The 27,306-nt window shown below is 42.2% G+C and overlaps 3 protein-coding genes across 4 annotated transcripts in view; 2 read left to right on the forward strand and 1 right to left on the reverse strand.

Annotated features, from left to right (window-relative positions):
• The window catches only part of LOC126558139 (60S ribosomal protein L3), a 438,353-nt gene that overhangs the window by 293,262 nt on the left and 117,785 nt on the right, over positions 1-27,306 (forward strand). The gene's annotated exons all lie outside the window — the stretch shown is intronic.
• Positions 1-27,306, forward strand: part of LOC126565411 (UDP-glucose:glycoprotein glucosyltransferase) — a 391,865-nt gene that overhangs the window by 226,874 nt on the left and 137,685 nt on the right. The gene's annotated exons all lie outside the window — the stretch shown is intronic.
• LOC126557282 (uncharacterized) overlaps positions 1-27,306 on the reverse strand; it is a 202,755-nt gene that overhangs the window by 158,433 nt on the left and 17,016 nt on the right. The gene's annotated exons all lie outside the window — the stretch shown is intronic.

Consider the following 27,306-nt stretch of genomic DNA (forward strand, 5'->3'; position numbering starts at 1 on the left):
GAGAATAGTATGCACGATGTACCTCGTAAATGGGATCCTGGCAACCCGGTGCACCCCAGCATGTGGCTGAAAAACGCAACCAGGGATTTGATTGCGAATCAACGAGCTCGTGCTACATGGCGCTACCATAAATTTTAAAATGCTTCCCTTTTCGCGTACCAATCGTTCGCTCTAACTGGGCTTAGAAAAGCTGTGGGAGCCATCATATACGTTTCTTCCTTGTTAGTGGAAAGTGCTCAGGGTGTAACGCTTGGTTCGCAATCAACACGGACATAGAACGATTTGAAATAGTTACTTCCCAATCCGGTGTGGGTGTGTATGGATGTACCCGGGTAAGGTGGATCGACATGTGGCGAAATGAGCTTCGTATGGGGAGCAACAATTTTACATCGGACAGATCTCGGTGGGTGAACTAGGGCATGAGGGTCAGTGGGATAATTTATAACGATAGTACCGCTAAAAACTGGTCCACCTTAAACTTGTTTATGTCGTTACACGAAGCAACGGTATGTATGTACGGTTCAGGATTTGCGAACGCCGGTGTTGTTTGGAACGAGCCTAGTGCTTTTTTTTTAGTTTTACTTACAATGCTGGCATAGAGTTTGTGTTAAATGTGCTGTAAATTTCCTGTATTCAATGTAATTAAAATAGTAGTGCTGAAGCTTTCCTTGATATTGCACTTTTTTTTCTGTATAAACTACCAGGCGCCTCCATCCAGACATCAATGCACTAGGCGCCTCCATCGATTCGAAGATTGTCAGAAGCGAAATGAGCAAAACATATACAAACAATTTAAAAACCGTAAAAACAGAAAGTAGTAATAAAGAAGTAATGCAACCCATATTTTTCAGTTCCACAATCATTAAAGCTCGATTGTTAAAGCTTCCGCTCCGTAACAAAACAAAAGAAACGGAATTACGCACACAATTGATGGCTTCTCTCCCCGTCGAGAGAGACAGAGCCCTTTTATTAAACGCCTACGTTAAGGCGATTAACTACAGAGTACCCTTAATTAGCGACTTCAAACGACTGCCACCCAATTCTACTAATCAATGTATCGCACCGTTTCGACAAAACGATTGTTTTGGGGACGTGGGAGGGTGCAAATGAAAATTGACGCCTACCACCGATGACCCGCATTCCGCGTGTTGCTTTCGTCTTGCCGGCTGCGAATGTTTCCATAGTGTTTTAGCTCGAAGGAATGTTAGTGAGGAACTGGTTTTTGCAAAAACTGGCAGGCCTATTCGGGCTAATTGTTTTTAATCAACTACGATGTTGACGATACGGTTGTTATTTGTAATCAACACGCACTGGAAATGTTTGAAAAGCTAATTACAGTGCATTGATTTCGCGCCCATGCCTAGGGGTGGTAAATGTTTGTTGAAACTAGCAAACGGATGAAGTGGTGTTTACAAAACTTTTTGAAAAACAGCTCGAATGTGACAGCGAACCCGACCGCACTGAGCGCTTGAGCACACCCTGAGCAATTATGGTGTCGGGATGACATAACAAACAAATCATCTTTTACTGTCTACGACGGTGACAGAGCGCAAGCAAAAGTCGGCTGAGAAGTGTGGCCGAAAGCTATAATTGAGGTGCAAACTGTCGCTCAGGTGGTTTGATAAAGTACATACATCTACACCGTACCCTTATACCTTGACTCGTTGGGCACGTCTGCAAAGTTAAGATTATGGGCGTGTGGTGCAAACAAATGTGTTACCTGCAGACCTCATCCCAAGCTAAAATGATAACTAACTGCAAGCTCTAGACGGACGCATTCGCAGGTGTAGCTGTTTCTTCCCTCGCTCTAGCAGGTTATTTGTGAGCGTTATCATGCGCGGGATAGAACCGGATGACGGTACCCTCGCTTTCGTCCGCTGCTTTCAGAAACTTTCTCTGTATGCACATAAACTTCTCCTCATGTTTTTCCATCCTTTATGTTTGTGTGTGTGTGTTTCGACTTTTCTGTTCTTTTTGTCATAAAGTTTTAGCTTCTGTCGCGATCACTTTTTTTTCTTCTTTCACACCGTTGTTTTTACCGTGGTGCAACTAACTAAGGCTACCTTTCTTCATGCTTCGGTTCCCTAAATAGTCAACCGGCCCTCTACCGCTGCAGCACCGAAAGCTTCTGAATAATGTGATCCTTTCGGGAAAAACCGTCGCATAATATCTGAAGCGGGCAAAGTTTGCAGCTCGCAAAATCCGTTCGAAAGTTGTGTGCTGCGACGAATCTCGTCTGTTGATGTTTATTGTGTCGGTTTTCACAACTCCACCGGACCTGGTTGTGCTTGGTTTGGTTCCTTTTGGCACCGGCAGCGTGTAGGCGGAATACTGTCACAGTGGTAAAAGTTTTCCTTCCTTTGCGCCTTGTTTAAGAGACAGTTTTATTTTTTATTTTTGGTTATCGTTGCTCCTGTCGTACGATCGAGTATGTTTGTGAAAATTATCCAACAGAATATGACGGATCGTAATCGATTGGGAGATAACATGGAACGATGATTTCAACACACTGTAAAATAGAGCACCTACAATAGATTGCAAAACTTTTTCGTTACACAAGACCATTTCCCAAACAAAAGTTTTTGTACGCTTCAATTGTGCCGTTATTGATGTGAGTGTGTGTGTGTGCGCGCTTGTTTTTTGTTTCAACCATTGGTTATGAAATCAATTGTTTGGATTTATCTTTGTTTTAGAACTTTTCACACCCTTCCTATCGGTACGGCAAAACAATGAATGCCATCAATATCCAATCAAATCACTTTTCCCCTTTTTTTGTCGGCTTTATCAAAACATTGCAAGTAGTTAGAAAAATCATAATAATAATAATGCACTGTGCGTCAACGTTTGGATCAACCGGTCAACGAGATGCACCAGAACTAGAGCAGGAAAAAATAAAAACTCCGGACAAACGCTATTCTGGAGCGCTAGAAAGTTTTTAAGCTTCCTTTCACTTCTCGTTCATCGTATCGTGTTTCCTTCCACAGCTAAATTGAGTTGATTTCGTTCATCCATCCAGTCTTTGTTGCACCGTGTTGCTCTGACGCATATTCGCTCGAGTGATGGACGTTTAGCTGGGAAAACTTTTAATTGGGTATATATTCCTTGGGACTGAAGAGACGTGTGCCTACTAATGGCTCGACTATTTTTTTTCGCTCGTCTGTTTGTTTGTAACAATACTGGCCAAGCATGTGACCGGTTATAGCATTCCGCAAAATTCATTTCCTGTTTGTTGTTTGAGTACGTTTGTTGCTGTATTTTTGTGAACAGATAACGGAATAATCGTTTGTTTTTGTTTTTGTTGTGGAAGCGTTCCTTCGATGTAGGACACCGGGCATTGTTCGAATGCTAACCGTTTTTATCGGTTTTAACGAGTTTCTTTGTTTTCTCGCCCTATTATCTGATTCGTTATCAAAAACATCGTTATTATCATTTGCGAATCGCTTGCACAATTATAATGACATCCTTTGTGAGTTTGCACAAGCAAAGTGAAACAGTTTGCATCTTTGTGCAGTGTTCCATTACTTGCTTGTGTTCATCAGTGATTACAATTTCACTTTGTGCTATTGCTTTGGTGTGTAGAGTAAGTGGCGCTTGAAGCAGTGTAATCGGAATAAGGTGACCTTTTTTTCCTTGTTTATGTCACTTTGTATTTAAATGGTATTGTTGAGGTTTTAATGTTGTTTGTAGTGTGAGATAAAGGTAGGCCATGGATGATCCAGTTCTAATAAGTATTCTTGTTTTTTAAGTTCATTTCTTAGGTGTATTTTTGGGCTGTTTTCAGGTTGTTTGATTATATGAATTCAATAAAATTCACTCATTTTTACAATATTCTTGCGTCTTTACTGAGAGATATGATTCATAAATTATTAAAAATCTTAAAAGCTTAGCTTCTCTGCTCAATGCTTGGTTCATTGGAATATTACGGCACACATAAATTTAATGTCTTACGCAATTCAAAATAAATAATTTTAGGAATTTTTTTAAAAATAACTATTTTCAGCCTATCAAAATGCTACAAATGATGATTAATTGAAGATGATTGATAATACTTGAAATAGTTATTTATTTGGTCTAAGAATTTTTAACTGAGAATTCATTCAAAGAAGTTCAACCAAATATAAATGTGCACAAGTCACACAATTTTACGCGTTAATTAGCTGGTTTACTTCAAACAAATTATGCGTATTTGATCGTTACCCTTGTACTAACTCATCGATCAATTGAAGCAAATTAATTAAGCGTAAGCAAACACTTTTTCAAATGTTCTACCCACGGGGCTGTTAACGAATCACTGTGCTAACAATCTTTCCTCGAATGGGAGTTCAATAAGCAAATCAACAATTTCCTCGACACGCCCAGCTACAGATTGTTTGCCGGCGTGCGTGTGCAAAAACCTTCACATGGAGCAAATTAATTCTTACACTATCGTATCGCTGACGGCGTATGGTCAGCAGGACGGTGACTTTATGTGTCTGCCCGGAGCTGCTAAATGGCTATTGTCTGCCGCAGCATAATGAATTGCGATAATCGCCTGCAATAATAATGAAAAAGATCGGTAGCGTAGGAGGATACGAGTCGTAGCATTAAGTATCGTCTAATCATTAAAGCAAACCGGGGCAAACCGGGGCTTCAGTCCGGTAGTGAACAGGGACGAACGAATGGAGCAGGCATCATGAGCAAACAATCACCAACAATTGGCACTCAAACAATCGACTGACCGTTATGTTGCGGGCTAGCAGCAGCAGTGTATGACGTTTGGAAGTCTGGATGGACGCAACTGGTTCATGCCGGATTCAGGTAAGGTACTAATTTAACGTGCACATGAGCTGGGCAACGTTTCTGCCATTTTGCCGTCACTAGTATGAGATGTATCGAATCGGTCTTTCACGACCAACATTGGATAACGTTCAGTTTTCCACCCACCCATGTGGGAAGGTCATGGAATGGTTTTGATGGTTCTGACTTGCCCTTTTCTTTAATACCTGACGTGCTGGTACCAGGCACGGTAAATAGCTGCTATTGCTTGTAGGAAAATGTACCAATTTTATGGACGAAGTGTACCTGATTTGAGACGTTAGTTCTATTCCACACATCCTCTTCCTAGTTTTGGTACTATGTTGACGTATTCATCACCGGTCAGTTGATCTTTACGATCTGTAGGTCAGAAGGTACGCTGGAGCGAGCTCACCCGAACGAAGCTGCTTTCTATCCATTGGGTTTCATTTTATTGATTAACTTGCTGTTCATCGGATGTGTACCGCATTTCAACAGGGCCACGATTGCTTTCTTACGTCCAACGAGCCCTTTTATGTGGGAACTTGCCAAACTCATTTGTGAAACGTATGCGATATGCCACTCCAACGCTCAGGACGGGGTTTACTTACGTGCGTAAGGAATGGGTGCGTCTTGTACTGTTTCGAGACACGTGGACCAAACAAGGGCTGGGCCCTTTGCTGCCCAGTGCACTGACCAGTCAGCTACTTTTCTAGAAAGCTGTTGGTTCATTTTCGAAGTAAGACTTCAAGCCACGCTGGCTGGCTGGCAGAAGGAATGGAAGAAATATCGTAAATAAAGGCACGCCTTACACACGTGCCCTATTCGTGAGAGCACTGCCTAATGAACGGCGAATCAATTTGTTGCCAGCCCGGCCATGATCTCATCTCTCGTTTCCTTTCCACGATGCCTTTCCGGTGGTTCGCTTTGCGAGCGCATGAAACAAGGAACGCCAATTTGGGGCAATATACCTTAAGCAAACAGTGCCATTGTACTGCACATCAAAAACCAGGCTAGAGTTGTTGGGAAATCGTTGGCAATGTTTCGGTGTGTCATTCGATATGCCTACGGTGCCCGGTCAGCTACATTAGCAAATCAAGCGGAAAAGACCAGCAAATCCTTGTGCAAACCGAGGCCAGTCGAAAGAGAATCTGTTAGTGTGCCGGTGCTCAATTTAACGATTTGATTGATTGATTTTTTGATTGATTTGATCAGCAGATCATCAGGAAGTGCAGTTGCAGTTTCGTAATAAAATGATTGTCACAGTTGGCGAATTGATTTTGGCCCATTCCACCGTGTTTGTGAATTCACTAGGTTAGGGTGTTGTTTTGTTAGTTTAAAGTGAGGTTGTTAAGAATTGAGTGTGTTAAAAGAGTTTTAAAGTAAAATTCCATTTTAAGTCTGATCTTTTTTGCATTTCAAGAGGTTCTTTATATAAATTTTTATATTATTTTTTTAACACTAACTGAATCTTTGGTTGCTATTAAGTATTGCACTTTTACTGATTTTGACCTCAAGAGATCTCGTTGGTCGATTGTTGGCTTCCATGATTTGATTGTAGCTGTGGTTGAAAAATCCTTTTTTACGGATTAAGACCTACACTGCTACCGGATCGGCCATTGGAGCACCCCTAAAGTGCTGTGTAATAAAGATCTTAGCTTAGCTCAAATCTTAGCTTAAACTCAAATCATTTTTATGCAAACCGTACAAGCTTAAGCCTTAACTTTAAACTCTCTTTAAACTGCTTTGCATATTTGAAATCAAGAATGCTCAAAAACACAAGCAAATTTGTGGAGAAAACGCTGCAGTTCGGGATGGTACACTCCTGTGAAACTTTCATTCCGGATGCTTCATTACTCCGCAAAACCCTCACACAAACTGCTTCACGATTTGGCTGTCGCAATCACGGAAATTAACATAATCATGGCTGTAATTTCCAATTATATGATAATCTTGCTGTAAGGAAAAATATTGACTTAACCGTCACATATCACGGCTGAAATCAAACCGTTGATCCCTCGCACACCGACATCTTCGAGCTGAGGTTTATCACAATCAATCGTGGCAAGGGGAAAGCACCGCTTCTCCCTCGAACACCCATCACCACAGCTCATACACACTCATACATGGTTAGCTTTGGGCGCACGTAACACCGCATGATTCCGACAAAACAAGCAAACTCAATTACACTTCGGATTCGGGGTTTTACCGCTACCGTACGCTTTTAGGAGCGAGGACCAGTAACGCTGGTACTACTCCGTATCGCAGGACTAGTCCCACATCAAGCACCATGCCATGGAGCGCTGCTAACGGTGGGGTGCCGTACCATTGCGATACGGTTGAGTTATAAACAACCCATAAGTAAATTATGACATCGAAGCGTCAGATCCGAGCAGGATAACATATGCTCCTTGCCGTGTTATTACTCGTGTTCTTCGGCTACCAGGTCGTACCGAGTCCGTCTGGCACAAGCACGTTCGGTGGCGAATTGGTGGACACCCGCAACCTTCAGGCTAAAGATGACAGTTGTTTATTCTGACACTTTTCCGACCGGGAGGTACCGTACCGACGGGGCCAGTAAATCTTTCGGTCCCGACTTCGGTAATCATAAATTCATCGCTGCAAAGCAAAACCTCATCCGTCGTCCGTCGCTTGATACGACGACAAGAGGCGGTGGACCGCTGGTAACTGCTAATGGCACCGTTAGCACCACTGGCAGCGAATCGAACTGGGGCCAGTGCTTCTGTCATTAGACATTCAGGTCAAGTTTAGCATAAGGTCGATGGTGTATTACCGATATTAGCATTCGTCACAGTGCTTTTGTAGCGGGGTGTTTCTTGTGTTACTGCTATCACTGTTTGCATTTGTACTTCATGACATTGTTACGAAATGAGCGTTTGGAAGCGAACTACAAACGCGATACTAGTGCCGCACGAAAGCACTTTGCGTCTCGCATGACAGAAGAACAAGTCGTTATACATGCAGAAACTAATTAATTCAATCTTTAAATACAACGTTGCATTCATGGGTCGTGGCTCTGCTCGATATCGCACCGACAGCGGGCGACCACAGCGATGGTGCGATTTAAAAGCACCGAAACGCACAGCAGTGTGAGCTTTCATCGTTTTCAATGGCGACTTTAAAAACCCCCCCGACGAAGCCTCGGAGCGTTGTGGTTCACCCCAGAAACATTCCTTGCGGTAGTGATTGTACCAATTTTATTCCCCATTTACCACATCAATCAACGAGGTGTTTGGTGCAGTTGGGGTTTGATTGTTGAATCATCGCGTTTTTGTGTGAGAACAATGAGGCCAAAAAAAGGGGCCGGGTACGTGCCTCAAACAATTTCCACCGTCAGTATGCCACACCGGAAAGAAAAATCATCTCCTCTGTTTAACACAATAATGCCCCACCGCAATACTTTTTGGTGGGGATTTTTTTTTTTTTTTGATACATTTTTTGTTTGTTTGTTTGGACTCTAGTTAAGTGTTGAACAGTGTGTGAGTGTGTGTGGTGGGAAGCTGGTTCGGTAAAAGTCTAGTGAAAGTTTGACTAGTACCACTTGCAACCATATGTGACCGTTAGGGACGTTTGGTTGGCGAAAGGATGCAGCAGCAAATCGTTGGCAGCATGGTAAACCTGTATTTCATCCCAACCGGGAGCGGTGGGCCAGATTTTTCCACCCTCCCACGCTGCACATCGATCCTCGCTGAGCACACCAAACTGCAAACCGAACTGCAAACATGCATATTTGTGTATGTTCGAAGTTGGTATGTTTTTCGGTGTGCTCCAGTTTCATCGGCAGCCGTTGCCGCTGTGTCGGTGCATTGCTGTTTTTGAAACTAATAGGATTACTGTGTGGGTTTGGGTGTGTGTACGGGTGTCGAAAAGTGTTTCGGCTACCTAGGAAGATGCCTCACGAGGATGGGAATGGAGGGAAGTTTAGTGGAAAATATGAATTTTAAATTACGTTCCTTCTTTCGCGAGCGAGCGAGCGAGGTTTAGCTTGTTTCACACTCCCCAAAAAGAAGGATGCTGCTAGAAGAAGTTTTTACGAGCCGCTTTGCGACCGGTTCTTGGTATATTTTATTCTTTAGTTATTATTAAAGCTTCATATTGAGTGGCGCCGTATCGTTACTTTAAGCCTTTCAAATGACACCTATTATTGTAACGAAATCTTCAACAAGATTTTGTCCAAGAGTGCTTTGAAAGGAATTGTACAGATTCGACGCAATCGATTTAACTACTTCCTACCGAGAAGCAAACAATTCAACAAACATTCGTCCAGAATTGCTATTAGAAAACTTTTTCAATTGATACATCCGGTACGGTATTCGCGTTTCCTGTCGAACTAGCTTGAACTGACTGGGTATTTATTCCGCACGACACAACGACTGATGGCCATGCGTGAAAAGGTTGCCTCAGGTGCCATCATCAGGCCGTACCATTTGGGCTCACTGAAAGCGGGCAGGCTGAAAGCTAGCAAAATGGAAAGGAAATTTACGATATAATATTCATCGACGCAATAATCGTTCGTCACGTTTTCAGCATTTCGTTCCCGCTTCCCTGATGGTGGATAGCGATTTCCTTTCCGGATTTTCACTCCAAGCAAGGATGGTTCTTCGTAGGATGCTAATAATGTGCAATCGACGGTTTTGATGATTGACGTCGTTCATATGGAGCAGAAGATATAATTCTTCAGCAATCGATTAGCATTGCTGTTGGAAATTGAATTTATCCAGAATTCTTAAAATATTCCTTGAAGGCGGTGCGATCATAATTTGCTCCTCGTATTTTAAGCGTTTAATGACATCGCTTTTCCATCGCTGCTTTGCTGAAATATAATCAAGAAAATCTACCATTCATTATTGCGTTTCTCTGTTTATATTCATTGAAAATGATGCTCCTTAAGAACAAAGAAAAAAAAAAAAATACTGCCACGCTGCGAATAAAACAAAAACCCCGTGCTACGAAAGCGTGAAACGGACCGGGCAGAACAAATCCGCCCGGGGGAGATTTTTTTTTTTTTTGATGGTTTATGAGTTTGGGCGAAGAATCTATATTACATCCTTTTTCAATTTTGCGATTTCAATCGCGTTTAATCCCCCCGATAAGCCGCTCGGATCGGTGAGATTGATTTTTAATGTTTCTTTCTTGGCTGGATGTGCTTGGCAAAACTCGACGCGCTCGCGCAAAGAAAAATGCGCTTGTTTTTGTTTTGCTGCAAAGCGTGCTGCAGATAAATAAAAGTTGGGATCATTTCAGCTAGAATTAAAATCTGTTTGCTTTTAAAGTCTCGCACAGAGCATTCGCATGCTTGGTACGGTCGTGTTGACGCTAGGGACGTTCGTCCATAAAATGGAAACTGTCGATTCAATTCACGACATCACTTTTGATGTGTAGTTTCCGCACACGTGCTTTGCTGATCGCTTACGAGATAACGCAACTCAAAGCTGAGGTGATGAGGGATGTGTATATTCACTCAACAACAGACCCAGCAAGAGTAGCATTATCCCAGCTTCCGGACACGAACGCTACCGGTGCTCGTCCCACCGGTACAAGCAGGTACATACATCATAAAGCCAAATTGAACAATCCCCGTATTGGATGAGGAATTGCCCGGATGAAGAATTTGAGGACACGTATAGGTTGCCCATGGGCTAGAACCGGGCCCGTACCTCCGTACCGGGATAATGATGCCCATTTTTCAGTCACTTTCTCACACAACCACAGCACGTAGCGTGGAAGATGTAGTTGGCACGTTCTGGACGGTGAAGAAATCGGATCGGCAGAAGAGCAGCGCGTGGGAAGGCGTGCTGTAACAAACCCGTTCCTTAAACTGGGCCTGCTTTGGCCCTTGGCAGAAACATTATTGCACACCTGGGCTACACCACCGGAAGGGAACGGACACTCACATGCACCGGAGCATCGGCATCGTTACCGTTGATGGGGGTAATGGGTTTGAATATATTTAGATTAACAATACATACTCACATATACATTCGCATGGTACGACACTGACAGAACGATACGTTGGTTTCGCTTTCGGGCGAGCGTACTCACAACCATGCTAGATAGCTATCGGTTGTACTTGGAGCTGGGAACTTTTCACCGTGAGAAAAAAAAGGGATACTAACATTCATAAAACCAAACCAGTAGCTTTCCCGTGCCCAGTTATGGTCACTCGTTATATCTTAACGAGCCCGGCCGATAAGGCGTGTTTATGTGCCGGGAGAGTGTAGTTTATGTCGGGCCGAAAACACAGACACCGGTACCAGAGACTGGACTTGAAACTCAAGGCTATGATAAACACGATTTTTCATCAGTGGTAATCATGGCAGATAATAAACCTTTGCCGCATAGTACCTCTAGGGATAAGTTTTAGTAGTGGTTAATTGTGGTGTAACGCTGGTTCGTTGGTTTGTGTGTGTGTGTGTGTGTGTGTGTGTGTGTGTGTGTGTGTGCTGAGGTGGTAAAAACATTCTCATGTTTTTGTTTGCCCCATGTCATCACACAAGACTTATTTTACCTTCTAAAATTGATTACTTCTCACTGAGATTCCTTCCATACGATTGCTTCCCTCCGGCGACGCTTCATTGCTAACAAGCCATAACAATTTCACCTAACATTCTGGGAAAATTCCTTACCCTACATATTCACCACGAATGATTGTGTGCTCTGTTCTCCGTTTGAAAAGGATTTTCCGAGCGAAAAATAAAAAAAAGAGGTCTCAAAGAAAAGTGAAAACAGACGATTGAGCGATAGCTATTATCGTATCAAAGAAGATTTAACATTCTATTCACTGGAGAAAAAAAACAGCTTCATCGATTGATCTTTGGAAATAGTGTTATCGTGATTGCATTTTTGTTAAAACCCTAGACCCTTTTTAACGGCAAGCATGGCATTTTTAAGGACTACCGTTTGTAAACCCCCATCGAAGCGAAAGCCAATCCCTGCCGCTGATGATAAATCTTTGATGAGAAAGCAAACCGTTTGTTTACTTCAAAGGTACACTGCCAAACCTTTTAAGGCAAACTAGACCTACCGATCGGTAGGATGGGTTCCTGGAAGCATTTAGCGAAGCAATATCCTTCATTGGCAACTAGTACTACAAGCTGTTCAGTATGTTTGTGCAGTTCACAAATATGTTTATGTAGTTATTACTACAATTAGTTCCAGAAAGTTGCAAGCTGGAAATTGTTTTCGTATCTTTATGAAGGATGATATTTTAGCTTAATTTTGAGTCAAAAAAAAAGGAAAAAAACATCCGCCCGTAAAAATATTGAACAAATAATAAAGTAAGGTTTTAGATGAGAAAATTTACTAACGAACTACATATGTTCACATGAATGTTATATTAATTTAAAACGCCAACTTTTGATCAGTTGCAATTCAATCAAAAGCACGCCCGAGCACGTTAATCTACAAAAGCTTTGCAGTTACAAATTTATCCCGTAATCCGCCTAATCAGCAGTGATTGAACCCATGCAAAAATTACATTCCTGAGTGCTGAGCCATTGTTAACGTTAATGATCATCACTGACTGTACCCATACGTTAAGCTGTTGACAAAAATGTCTAGTAAAACATGTTCAACGACCATCATGAGCAGGCATATGTGGGAACAACACTCCAGGTTAAGGCCGGGCGGGCCAAGCAAATCGATTCAATATAAATGCAAATGAGCGTACAGCCGGTGTACGAGTGCCCAAGCGATCGTGTGCTCGTATGAAAAGAAGCATCCCGAACAGGGCAGCCCGGACACTAGAATCGGATGAGACAAGGGTTCTTACACATGAACCGTTATCAATCTAAAGTGCTTGCATTAATTTGTGTCACGCTCGAGTTTGCCAACATTTACTGGGAGGGTTTCATAAAGGTTTGAAATTGAATATATTTTTTCCGGCTTATTAGCGTGAAGCAATTTTCAGCGGGGTGGAGAAGCCGCCGTTACACTGCTAGAAAGTTATTTATGCTTAATTAACTCAAGCTTTTCGAGGCCGAGCTTCGAGCTTCGTAAGAGGGGTGTATTTTTATTTTTTGAAGTCTTTGAGTCAATAAAACATGGTTAGCGAAAAATTATTACAATATTAAAGACACATTATTCATTACTCTAAAAGAAATGCGTGGAATGTATTGCTCAAAGGTATCATTTTTCCATCACAAACATTGTTTGCCAGTGTTTGCCTCATCCAACACGATAGTTCCATCCAAATATTGCTCACTTTAAGTTAGCATCATTAATCATTTCCCGCACACTGCCGATAGCATTTGCGATCCAACAGCGGGCACGATAATTATAGGTATTTTGTCAACACTAACGAGTTGACGTGCGCTGGGCAACAAGCGCCGAAGCTAACAGCTTCAATGCGGAAGCTTTTCAACACGCCGTGACAGCGTATTTTATCGATGGCACGTGCGCCACAGTCCACTGTTTGGTGGCCCTTTTTTGCAGCACGATTGATTTTATCATGGTTATGGATTTTGCTTTCCGGTTGAGCAACTCATGCCGATCATTATGCGTTAAAAAACCGTACGTCAAGCAAACTGTTCCACAGTGCAACTCTTTCAATCACTCGATCGGTTTGAGGTCATGCTAGCCGGCAAGTGAAAAGGGCAACCGCACAACTGCAGTAATGCAAACGAGTCGATCGACGGAACCATGTTACCAGTGGCGCTGCAGGAGAAAAACGGGGAAAACTTATTTCACCTTAACCACAATCCCGGGCCAGCTAAGGGTAGCAGCAGTTGTAGAGTTGTTTTGATTTTTTGCTGTTTCTCATTGAGCTTGTTACGCTGTCGTATTTTTTCTCCTTTGTCCATTTCTGTGCTGGAAACTTTTGTTTGGTTTCCCTGTACAGTTTGTTGTTGCCCGGTTCGCCTTTCGACACGCTGGTGAACGTTTACATTTGTATCAGTTTGCGGATGTACTGGTTTGTGTTACAATCATCGTTTTCAAAGCAGCACTTTGCCACGTTACAAGTGAACTTTGCGTTGTGTAGGGAACACTTTCTGATGGAACACTTTCCTCCTTTGTTTGTGTACTTGTGCAATGAAACCTTTTGTTTGGGAAAGGTCCTCCCCCCGACCCGATTACACAAATCCGGAAACAATTTCTGAATAATTGATTTCATAAGGTTTGCGTTTACAGTGTACAGCATAAAATTTTAGATTCAAACAATACACTTGTGGTTTTCTTGTTACTCTTTGCTTTGATTTGTTAAAAATAAAAAATAAATAATTTTATTGCAAAACAAATCACACGTTCTGGAATTGCTCCATTATCATGCTTTGCTATAAAAATTTAAATAAAAATCATTTAAACAATCATTCAAGATAATAGCCATTTTTTGTCGTGCTTGCAACACATCAACAACGATAGCTAGCTCAAAGTTGAACTGAATTCAAGCTCAACCTTAACGATGGACGTCTCTTTTCTGGACCGGATGTCTTTGCTTGCTCAGTGTCCGTTAAAGGTACCGAAACACCTGCACACGAACCGGAGTGCCCAAGTGCCGGAAGCGTCCGAGCACTGTTTCGATCTGGTTCCTGTGTGCATAAAAACTTTGAGGCCATTTAGCGGTGCAAGGTATCACATTAAATCGGAAGTGGAAAGAGACAACCAGCAACATGAAAGGGATAAAGACACTGTGAAAAGAAACAAAAAAGACGTGCAACAACGGCATTGGAAGTTTAGCTAAAAGTTCTAGCTTCTAGCTGCACGGACAGCCCGCCCGTATGGGCAGATGGTGCTCCGAAAGTACGATGCTGCTGCTATGTGTGGCTAACCTCTAGGCTAACCCCAAAAATGGCTTGGTTGTGAAAATGAAATTAAGAAGGTGATGAGAAAAGTGAAAATGCAGCTGAGAAGTCCAGCGTGTGGCAGAGACGCTGGGTGTTGCATTTCATACTTTGCGTACCTAAGCTTTCATTAGTTTTTGCAATTTCAAAAGATGCTGTACAACCGTATGGCGTTCTTGATCCTTGCCGTTCACCTGGAATCCTTTTCCTGGTGCTGTGATGCCGTGCAGTTAGGCACTTGAAACTGTAACTAACGTTAATTGCGTACGGTTTGGTGCGGGAATATGAGTTGAAGCTGGAATTACTCATGGCAGCAGCAGGTCAATCTGTTCGTCGTCCGTGATTCCGTAGGACGATAGGTTTGCTGCTAGTTTCTCGGGAAACGTGCTTGAAACTAATTCTGAATAATTTCACAGAATGGCATAGCATACATATTTCAGCTTAAAAACGATTTTTAAATTTTCACAATCATCAAATCTACAAAGTAACATTTGAATCGATAAACCGGGACCAATAAATTGCACTGTTGCATGAATAATGTTATTCAAACTTAATAACTCATCGGTAACAATTTACAGCATTTTTTATTTCACTCTTTACTCTTTATTCTCTCGTCTAGCTCAGCTGCGTTCAGTACAATAAAGCTTTCCAGTGTACTTCACCTACCCATTTGCTTCTCATTTTAGTACTGGGCAAAGAAATTGAACGTTAGCTGTAGAAACGCGTCATTAATTGCAGAATACGAAAGCGACAAACCAAAACAAAAGAAAAAAAAAAACATAGCAGACGAAACCATCAGCATTCGCCAACATCGTGGCCAGCCTGCCAGAGGTATCATCAGTCTAGGGTCGGGTCGTCGCGCAAACGTACTGAATCGGTGCCAAGCGGACCGGACAGGATTAAATGGGAGTCCATAAATAATCACCAGACACACTACCTACGTAGGCTAGGTAGACCGTCGGGCACAGAAATAAACTCGAACTCCAACCGTCCGCACAAGACTGGCCACCATTAGCTTTGACTGCTGGATCAGATGCATCGAAAGTGTGGCGCAGCTGCATTCATTGCCAGTTGTGAAATAAACTCCAGAGCGAGCCAGAGACAGAGAGAGAGAGCAAGAGGTGTGCAGAAATAGAGAAAGAAAACAGAATGCACCAGAGAAAACAAACATACAAACAAACATAGCTGAATACAAAATGTGGCACCGGTACGGCACAACAACAAACCTATTGTTAACAGGATGGGAAATGTGTGTGTTCCGTTCCACTGCATGCCACAAGCGTTGATGAAGCTCTCCTTCCCCATTCTACGGTGGTATGTGTTTGGGGGGCCTCCATTACACCAATAAATTTATTTTACTGTGTTCACCAAAGTGTCGCTTTCCCGGACGTATATCGTACGACGTTTGCATTTTTTATGGGCACAAAATTATTATTATCATAATAAAGTTAACACGGGCCACGCTGGGCAGGGGCGCAACATTCAGCAGCAGGACCAACATTTCAGCGCAGGTACCGCGTGGCGGGTGAACTGAAAACACATTTACACGTGTGTCATTTAAAAGTGAATGAAAGAAAAATCAATGGCACGTTATACACGTTACACGATTGTGACGTCAAGCAAAAAGGCGGTCTTATTTTTTTGGGCCTACATTTTATATTTTCCCATTACCGCTTCGTTTAGCGTTCGTATGCGGTTTTTGGCATGAGGGAAAACTGTACTCGTTTGGCATCATGGGAATCGAGGTTGGGCCTGTTGATAGCAGCAAAATCAGTACCGTGAATCCTTGTCACATTTTTGGATGGTTGGCATCCATGCTTACACGTGGACTGATTATCGATTTGGTATCCTGCTTGGGTAACTAAAGATTAATATACTCCTTTTTTCCTTCATTCCGCTAGAGATTCTCGTGATGATTGATGCCGTGCTGACAGTGTTTGTGCCTCGACAGTCTCCAGGCTGTCAATCGGGACGAATTTTAATTATTCTAATGCATTCGTATGCGTGACGGCGTACGTTTGATGTTGTGCAGCTTGGATGCCTGCGGCGTTGATTAAAATTTCGCATTTCTTTTGCCTTTGAACGAGTCGGAAAAACCAGCAACAAATGCAGAACAACAGTGGAACAGGGGAAATAAACCTTAATATCATACCACAGGACGCAAGGACACATATTCTACGAGTTATACCTTGTGAACAAGTCCATCTATCTGAGTGTGAAGTGATCGGAATTATTTAATATGTTCATCCCATCAGTTTGCCAACCGGCGCACCTATGCATCCTCCAATCCGATATCTATTGTGTGCGCTGAATCGGTCTTCCGGAGTTTTATTTATTTATTTTATTTTTTTTGGCCACATTTCCTCTACTATACAATATTGATGAGATTTCAGTGTAATCAAAACGGCGTGATTTAGACTGAATGCGATAAAATCCCATAGCACATAGCACACACACAGAAGATCGTTTACCAAACCCAAAGGATAGCACGTGGGTATCTTCCGGGATTGGGGTTGTGAAAGCAGTGCTACCGAATTGAGCTAGATTCGATTTTCGAACGGGTTTTCGGTTCGTCCCTGGTCGTCGTTTAGCTTTTGTTGGCCACCTATCAACACCTCAGTTGGGTGCACACGTCAACAGGTCCTTCTGCGAACGGAGTTCCGGGAACATTATTCAGGAGTGCCAGTCGAGCAGAGATCCCGGAAACCGGATATATTTTGTGGTACCAGTCCGGTCGGGGTTGACGTTTACGGAAGCATGTTGTGGTGTGTGATAGATTGAAACGAGATTTCCATCATCTTATTCTCATATGTTGATGATAAATGGGTATGATTTGGGACGAGAAGATATTTTTTTGTGGTTGATTTGGCATGATTTTTCAGGTACTTGGAACCCCATTTTTGGTTAACATTATTATCTTACTGTAAAAGTAATAATAAAATGATGATGATTAAAGCAAATTGAACATACAATTGATACGTAAGAAACTAAATATTATAAAGCGAAAAACATTCATCTACCACACGTGCGGCTTAAAGGCTCGGAACAAAAGCTCTGCCAAATAACATTCGCCCGGATCATTGAAGTCGCATTATCTTCCAGGCGAAACACACTTACAAACCCTCCTCAAACACACCCACACATAACCGTGCATGTAGTAGAAAGTGAACAATTTGCCTGACGGCCGGTCGATCTGCCATGCTTTGAACCGTTTGACGTACGTGAAATACATACATTTCTGACACGCAACGCAAATCCTTCCGGATCCGGGTGAATGCGCCTCGAAGAGTTAATCCTATTAGGCCGAAACAAATTCCCCTATCGAAAGCTCCCAACCGACCTAAAGCACCTTGACTGGTTGAACAGTTTCCGGCCGAGAGCTCAGGTTACGAAGGGCCGAACAGTGCAGCTGTAGAGTTTTTCACAACATTGTCGCTCTCTCTCTCTCTCTCTCTCTCTCTCTCTCTCTCTCTCTCTCTCTTTCTCTGTATCGCTTTCCCTTCGCTTAGCGAGTTTCAAAATCTTGGCCTAAAGTTTGTGGCGCGTTGCCTATGCGTGGTGGCTAACGTAGCTGCACTTTGTTTGATTACTTTTGCTGGCTAGGTTTAAGTACACACAATATATGGTCGAGAGTTCTACCCCGAAGGGAAACGAAGGTGGCTGTACGAGAGGACATTTTTCATTGTGGTCGCTAATGTGCTGTGAGGCAAAGTGCAGCCATCGTGGCAAAACAATCTCCAGAGACGTTGTAGAGATTGTGAATGGATTTGGAAAGCAGGGTAAAAGTTAAACGTGTGGTCAACTTTAATTTGTATATTCCTTTTTGGTGGAAGTTAAACGCTCGGTGGAGTTTGCAAGTTGTTGCTTAAGATTTGCAATACTGAAATCTCCTGTTTGGCACCGGTTTAATTAAAACAAATTTCACTCTTGGACCTTTGAACAGTGAACATTCAACAGTTTGGGTTTTCGGGCTGTTGCAGGAAGGAAAACTGATGTATTGTATAAAGTGCGTTAAGGGCGTAAGCTTAAACTGTTCTCAGCTATGTTTGGCATTTCTCGTCAATAATGTTTCGTTAAATTTTTGAACTCAATATACTTAAAGAAAATAAATTTATTCGACAAAAGCGGTGTTGACAATAAGGCGCTGGACCGTCATAATCAATTGCCATTAAATAAATAAATAAATACTTAAAGAAAAGAATCTTGAAAACGTTTAACGTTTTATGATGCTACTGTTTTAAACAAAATAGCTCTTTAAAAGCAGCAGTTGTACCAACAAAATATTTAAAAATGGGAAAACACTTATTTTGACCCAAAACGCAAAACCGAATATTCCACTGCTAAAAACAGACATAAATTGGAACTTAACAAATTAATTGAGTCGGGTTTCGGCGTACATTTCACCACTTGTGGTGAGCGCCAAATTTGGGAATTGTGTTATGAATTTTAATTAGATTTTTCTGTTTCTTTCTTCGGCGTGACGTTTATTTCAACTACCTTCTACGAATCGTGTCGGCGTTGGCGAAAAATTGTCCACGTTTGCAGGACAGGCTTTTGTTTTATATTGTGGGTTTCACCAGTGGAGCACCACACTTGTAATTGAAATGCAGTACGTTATTGCTTTCGGCAGCACGCAAAACGGATCGTTAGTACGGTATTTGTGATGAAAAATTTTAATAAACACTTCATAAGTCGAGAGTCGATTTTATAATTAAAAACATTCTTCGTAGTTGATTTCTCGTATCTGTTGAGGATTCTTTCGTTAGACTATTTGAATGCAAATTGTACAGCAAACGTCCAATCAGAAAGGACTTCAATTCGACTCAAGAACTACATGTGAATAACTTTGCATTACCTTAAACGCAAGTTCTGTACAATCCATAACAAAAAATCGATACTCAAGTTCAAGTTTGTGAAAAGTAAGCTTTCTTTCGATATAGCTCAAAATTATTCTTCTAAGCTCTTCTATCTCCAGAAGAGAGCAAATTTATGGCTGGTCGAGACTCGAGACTCATACCGTGCTTTGGTAAATCCCTACGCTTTGCTTTCTTCCCATCCAAGCCCTGCAGCTACTGCAAACTCTGCCTGCTGTCGAAATTGGTTGTTTGGCTGGTATGATAAGATTTCTGTCATGCTTATCTGCTAGTGCCTGGTACGTACGCGAAGCGCACCGAATCTCTATCATTTGCCAACATTTTGTGCCAACTCATCACAGCACGACGGCAAGACGATGGCAATCATCTTAAGATTTCATCACTTATGAATCGTCTATCCCTCAGCTTTGAACTGCTGCTGAATTCGGCATTGGTCTAGCGGGAAAAGGTAAAGACACTACGGACCCTAAGCCGGATGGCTTGACTGACTGCCTGACACCTGGCTGGAGCTGTCGGATAGACTGAGGGCTTTTATGGTATTATGTTTTTGCATTACCTCTCACCTGGAAAAGTGAGCTTTAACAGCTGACAGTGCTGATATATAGTGCTCATCGATAGGAAGCAACCTTACGGGCACGATTTGTAGCAAATGTATGAATGATTGAATTGAAAATCACTGCGCTAGGCGATAGTGCTCTACACACAATTCTAGGATCTCTCATTTACCTCATGGTGAGTGTGATAAACCCGAGTTAGTGTACTTCAGTTCCACACAAATCGGTTTCGAAAAACTGTCAAAATTGTCTGCAATCGAAAGTCAAGCAGCAACACTCACCCCATTCGGCACACTAATCATTGAGCATCTCGTTTCACATTACCCATCGCAGTGGCTTACCCCCGAAAGCGCCAAAGCGCCGGTTGAACTGTTTGTTTAATCAACAAGCGCTTCCATTGAACTGGAAAACAATGCCGTCGGCGATACCGCTGCTCCCGAACGGTCTGTTGATGTAGTGCAATTTTTGCCCGTCATCAGTCTGTTTTGAAAACAGCTTCAAATTTGGCGAAAAAATCAACAATCTCACCCGCAGCTCAACCCATCCATACCAGCGGTACGGCCCATTTCGTGCAGCCAAAATGCGTCAGATAAGCGCTACCGCTAACCGGGTTTTCCGATTGCTTTCGGGATATTTTCAATCGTTTGACGAATTTGATTGCTAGCTGAATATACCGGTGGCTGCCAGTGGCAGGAGGACCAATGCACAGCGGATGATTTTCTCCATGCAATTGTTTTTGGTTTTTTAGAAATTGCGTTTCGGGCGAAACAGGATAACACTGGTGCAGACATGACCGTGAGCTTGGGGAATAGCGTTTTCCTATTGTTCGGGCAGAGAGTTTCCAACGTGCACGTCAGCGCCAAGCACAAGCTTTACTGACGGATGGCGCCATTTGCACGCAATTCCCTATCTGAAGCGTTGTTTATAAGATACTGAGACTTTTTTTTGGGGGGATTGATATATTAACATGTTGATTGAAATGATGTAGCTGCTCTTAGGGAGAAGCAAAGCGCTTTTTTAAGCTCTGTCATGTTTTGATGAGCTGTTGTGGGGGGGGGAAATATAACGCATTAGGTGCAACTTTGTGTTAGCCATGAATCTTATCAACGTGAACAGAGACCAAGAATTATGTAAAACGTTTTCCGATGAATCTTTTATCATTATGCTTCATGAATAAAGCGCATGATAGTTCCATGTACTGTGGCCACAGTATCTCAACTATCGGGGATGGGAAACTTTTTACACTTCATAATTATTATTCTTCCCTTGTCATGAACTTACAGCAACCTGCGCCCAGCTGCAGAGCGTAACAGATCATGCATGCAAAAAATAAACATTACCTCAAATACTCCCTCCCTCACTTTTATCTGTGGCTTTGTAACAGGGCCCGAGCATTTTGCAAAAACCCAAAGCACCAGGTGTTGAACGGGTACTTGGTTGGAAATATTGAATTAAATTTCCGCAAGCTGCACACTACAAAAAGGGCTTCCGGCAGTGAAATGGTAACATGATGAGCAGTTACGCTCTCAACGAGCAGAAACTAAGGCGGAAGTTGGTGCACACAAAAGGGGGGAGGGGAGGACAAAAGAATCTAGCAGAAGAAAACTATCCACCAGAGCGTTCCGGTGTCGGCAAAATCTTGAGCTATCTGCAACGCTACGTCATTCGACCTTTTACAAATTGCTGCTCATTATGTATACCGGCCCGAAGCGTGGAAACAAAAGGTATGAAAGCATTCCCCCCCCCCCCCCCCACCCCCGCTTTATCCAGTAGATCCAACTTTGGTCTGCCATCTGTAGTCGGTTTTTATTTTTATCTCCCCGAGCGGTTTTACTATTTGGTTTCACTTTAATGGAACTTGAGCAGCGTTCATCAAATATTCTGCCGGAAAAGGAAACAAACGTGCTGATGAAAAGTTTAAGCTAGCCCAAGAACGTATCGGCAAACCTTTCTCTCTGGACAAACCATTGCACCATCGCCACAACCATGTGATGTGGTTTAAATTATCTTCTTTGTTCGTATGAAGCTTGCTGCACAACAAACCCATTTCCAAAAGCCATCATTTCTCGATCATCATCACTTACAAACATGTCCGAAGGGATACGATCTTTGGCACAGATTGTCAGTGCCCACGGGCATCACTGTGACCTCACAGCACTGCTGACATGGCATAGCGAAATGTGGAAAGAAAAACGAAATTTCCAGAGGACATCCTTGCTTCATATGTGTGTGTGTGTGTTGTGGCACGGCTCAACAACCCGCGATTGGGAGTATTACTCTCGTTGGATATTATCATTACCATCACCAACGATCCCCCCTCCCCCCACACACACAACACGGTCTGACACTGATGGAGCAACAAATTTTTCGCCTTCGCATATATTGCTTCCGGCACAGCGATTGCGAGTGATGCGAGCGAGCGAAAATTTCCCCCTAGCTCGAACCTAGACACGCGAATCTACCCGAATCGGTCCAGTGAGTGGCCACTCGTGAAATGTCTTGAAAGAAAATGGCCCCAGCCCAAGCTTCTTGCTGCTCTGACGGCAAAGGGAAAGTCGTTCAAAGCGAACCTATTGTCAATTACGAAACTGATATGCCATTGAGTGTCTGGAAAGTCTCACCGGCCGGCCGTGTGATGCTTGAAACGCTTGGAAGCGAGGCGCCAGCAGGCACCATGGTAATAATGGATGGAATGTAATCAAGTGTAATGCAGCAATCCGGTAATCCTTTCGGCCAGACGGGTGTTTACCGCAAAAGCGGAAGCCAAGGCACAAGATGCGCAAGATGCGTCCTTTGTGGGCATGAAGAAATTTATGTTGAACGAGGAAGAATCCAGGAAAAATGAACAGCTTTGTTCTCTGCTCGTGTCGAACAAATACTCAGAAACTACGAACCGGGGCATGGAAAAAGCTTTGCTTTTTATTAGACCGTGTTGCAATGCGCACTATAATACGAAGAATTTTCCGATAGAAATACTTTTATAGTATTATGTCAGTCTCTGTATGTAATAAGTAAAGCAACCCGGAGGATATCTGTGCAAAACTGTACGACCCTATCTTTCCTGTGGTCAATTAGATATTTATCAAATGGTTCATCATGATGTAGTATTAAAATTCAACAATTGTTTCACCTGCACAAAATCCAGTTTTCCATAAAACGTTTAATCCTTTCTGTTTTGTATTTTATTTATCATGCGTATAGTATGTACAAGCAGCCACTGTTAGCGTGCCAGTAACAGTAACGGTTGTAATTTAATGCCTCTCTCATGCCCGGAGAAGAATGCAATCTTCACACGCTCATTTATTTCTAGGTAACAAGGAATGTGTCAGCAGTGAGGATTTTGCCTCGTGCATTTTTTGTTGTTGTTTTTGTGTTCCTAGTCGCTGGAGTCATGCAGAAGTATTTTCGCATAACACTTACAGGAGCATAGGAACAGGTCCCGCTCCCGCTATGCAGTGGAGTGTGTGTTTGCCGTACGCTTGAATGTTTCTTTATGCGCCAACAAATGCGGCAGAAGTGCAAATGTACTCGAGATGTATGCCGTCACAGGTGAGGAAGCAGTTTGCGGTCGGTGTTGGTGTTTCGCTCATTTCCATAACAGTAGGTTGGCAACCACATCATAACGCAACACATTCCGTTGCGGAAGTGTTTTGTGTCGCACCTTTTGCATCACCTTTTACTTAATTACTTAGTTTTATGATTTTTATTTGCTTTTCCAATTGTGCATGAAGGGTGAGAGACGATAAAAAGTGTCTAAATTAAGTGTGATTTATTTAGGAGTAGTTAGGTCATATTTAACCAATTGAATGCTCGATTCTAGTGCATAATTATTTAAAAATGTCTTCTTCACTATTATACATAAGAAATCATACAAAATAAAACTTCATATAAATATGGAACCCAAACTGCTATTATTATTTAGTACCCTTCAATAGTCATGACAAGAAATCCAAAAACGGGGAAAAAAAACTGAAATACATTCAGCCGTACTGCATAACTAGCAGAGCATTAAGCTTCTGCGAAGGATTATGCCTTTGTTCCGTAAACGGTTCATCAATCACTTAGCAAGAAGCAACGCCTGATACGCCTTCGACTAAGACTTTGACGGCCAAGATCATCAGTTAACTGGTTCATCATTAATCCATCGATGGCAAGATAACTGTTCGGGTAGGTCTTGCTTTGATTTGCCGGTACATTATGCGTCCCTGTAACAATGTGCCGCTCCCGACGGCACATTGTGCGCAACAAAGCCTTGTGCAATCATATCTGATTGGTGCAGGTTGGGAAAATGTTTTTTTTTTAAGACGTGTTACAATCCTTCTTTGACAATTGTAGGCTTGTTGTGTACGGTGTGATGTGTTTCGTACACAACGATATGATATTTCTTTCGGCAACTTTATTCAAACATTTGTTTCTGAATGCCTTTGTTCTCAACAAATATTCTACGTTTGTTTTTAGAAGCTCTTGCTATAAATAACTCTAGAGTAAAAAACTCACAACATATGGTTTGATTAAGCAAAAGAAACTCAAAAACTCTGCAGTTCAAAAAGTCATCCCAAAAATTGATCTGATATATTTACAAAATCGTAGCTAACCGTTTTTTTCCCCTTCCTTCCAAAGGTAAATCCTGCATATCCTTTACACACAAACACACTGGACTACTGCAACATTCGTTTCCTTTCTGCGGATACGGTCAATGACAAATATTGGGATATTTTTCCGCTTACGATTTGTTCGTACCATTTCATGCTTATCCAGTGGAATAAATTACCCTCGGGGTGGGTCCAATATGCAATTCAAATAGTGAATCTGCCCGCTAAAACAATGTTTTGACAGGAAGAAGACATAAAAAATACACAAACGAGCCAGGACAGGAAGCCAGGCCAAAACTTTTGGACTCAGAGCAGAGGTTCGAACGTTCTGCTGAGCACAGTATTGGTAACAATCGTGTGGGATATTCATGAGTGGTGCTGTAACATACCGCTGGTTGACGGGCTTTGTAACTGAATTTGTTAGTGATTTGGAGCTTTAATAAAGTGGACATTTTTGTGTAAGATAATCAAAAGATGCATTAAAAGCACCTTTAAAAAAATTAAACCGGAATGTAAAAAATGTTAAAGTGTTTGTTGCAGCAAGCGTTAACAAGCTCTTAAATGTTAAAGTTTAATGGCAGTAAATAACGTAACAAGCAGTATAAAAGTTCCGCATTAAAAGAGAAAAAAATCCATTTTAAAAAACATTACCAGCATACATGTCCGTGCACACCTTGCTTCGAGCCAATTTTGCTTCATTATGTTGTCTTTGACACTTTGTTTGCCCATTTTGTCAAGTCATCTCGGTACCATAAAATGGAAGCGTCATTTTAAGACTGGACGAAAGAATGTAAAGCAGGAAAAAAAAACAACGACAAACAAAAGCATTCTCTCAAATATCTTAGCCCAATGGACACAGTTTGCAGCCAGGAAGCAGGGTGAGGGTGAAAGTGTTTGTATAATTTAATTATGAGCCATTCCCTTCACTGTCCGGTGGAAAAAGGTGGAAGGTTTTGCTATTTTCCGGCACCCAGCCAGTACCTCACATCGTGGGTCATTGAGGGATTTCCAGCATTCCCGGAACCGGGTCCTCCGTTAGGGTCACGAACGAGTTGTCCATTTGGACGGTGCGCGTTAAGTATGTGGTCGTAAAATGTTTCATCATCCTTTTCCCTATTTTTTTTACATCCTTTTTTATCCCCACGAACCCTGCGGTCCAATGAATAGGCCGTGTTTCGCTTACGTTGACATCCCACTTTGGCCGTGCTTTTGTGGTTGCGGGGATGATTTTTTAGAATGATTTTTTCTTAAAAAGAAAATATTTTCTCCTCCAACACGAACGGACTGACCGGGGGTTTTGTCTGATTGGGGAGCGGAGCACGACGTTCATTGGCGTTCGCTGGCCGAACCGTTTTAAGAACAAATTCAAATGACGGTTGATGGTTGAGCGGACAATATTAAGCGTTCTTGGCGTATGCGTTGCCGCCGCATCGTTTTAAAAACCCTGAGGCAAGCATCCCTTCGAGGAGAGTAGAAAAGGAAAACGATGAAATGAATGGCTTCGAATGGAATATTTTACGTGAATCTTTTCCACCACTGATATATCTACCTCGATTTGTCATTTGTTGTGCACACCCAAATGCTTTTGTCCATTCGGTCTGTTTCCCGTTCCTTTTTTTTTTTCATCCCGTTCATTTTTATTCCTGCTGCCGCTGGGACAGCAGAAAAAAAGGATACAAGGAGAGAGGAGAAACTTTTCCTTTGCTGGTTCCACCATTTCTAACGACTCGTTTCGGCATGGTGGCACTAGAGATCCGTGCCGTGCGATAAAAGATAGAGCCAGGGAAACCGTGTGAAGTGCCACCCGAACGTTGCTCATCAACTGTCACAAAATGTTCTCGTGAGGATATTATTAATTTGAAATGAATTCATTCCGGATGAAATTACAAGTTTTAATGAAGCGAATGAATTATCGTTCTAATTGAGTGAATTTGTCACCATGGCCGATTTGGTGCTGGTAGGATGAAAATGAAAACAGACGGGCAGAGAGAAAGAGAGAGAGAGACAGAGGGAAAAATGTTTATGCATTGTGTTTTTCGGTGCGGTTGATTTGACTGGAGATGTCAGATTTTTGTTTTAAATACAAGACAATAGGCTTAATTGAAGCTCTCTTGCAACCCTTGATGGAGCGAGATGGATCACAGCTTTTAGCATGAACGTTAAATGCAAGGCAGTTGGTTTGCTGGGACTACAACAGTGTATTATATTTAATTTTCGTTTACTGCTCAGCTAGATATTTTGCTTTAGATATTTAACAAATCATGGAGCGTTATAATAAACAATTTCACTTTGCTCCATTTTGACGGTCTTTGCATACATGCATTGATATCGTTTAATATAATCACAACTAAAGGTTCAATATTCATTGTTTGTACCATTACGAGACACATTCAGTACAAAATGTGCCGTACACAGCGCACCGAGGCGAACCGGGGGCAGGTCTACGCATTTGCATATAAATTGAAGATCCAGAGTCCTACCGCTAAGTGACCGAAAAGTGTATACGTATGATTGTTGTCATATTGTACGTACGTTGTTGTTTGGCTTACCGTTTGCTAGCCACATGTGCGTGTATTGGCATTGTTGGTGAAAGTTGGCCACTGTACAATTGTTTCTTGATTGTGTTTTTTTCCGAAAAAGAAAAAAAAAAGGCGAGCTAAACAACCTTTCCTTTGATACAAACAACAAACACACCGAGGATGGCCGAAACATT

The sequence above is a fragment of the Anopheles maculipalpis genome, chromosome 2RL (genome assembly GCF_943734695.1).
Source record: "Anopheles maculipalpis chromosome 2RL, idAnoMacuDA_375_x, whole genome shotgun sequence".
In the NCBI taxonomy this organism is placed as follows: domain Eukaryota; kingdom Metazoa; phylum Arthropoda; class Insecta; order Diptera; family Culicidae; genus Anopheles; species Anopheles maculipalpis.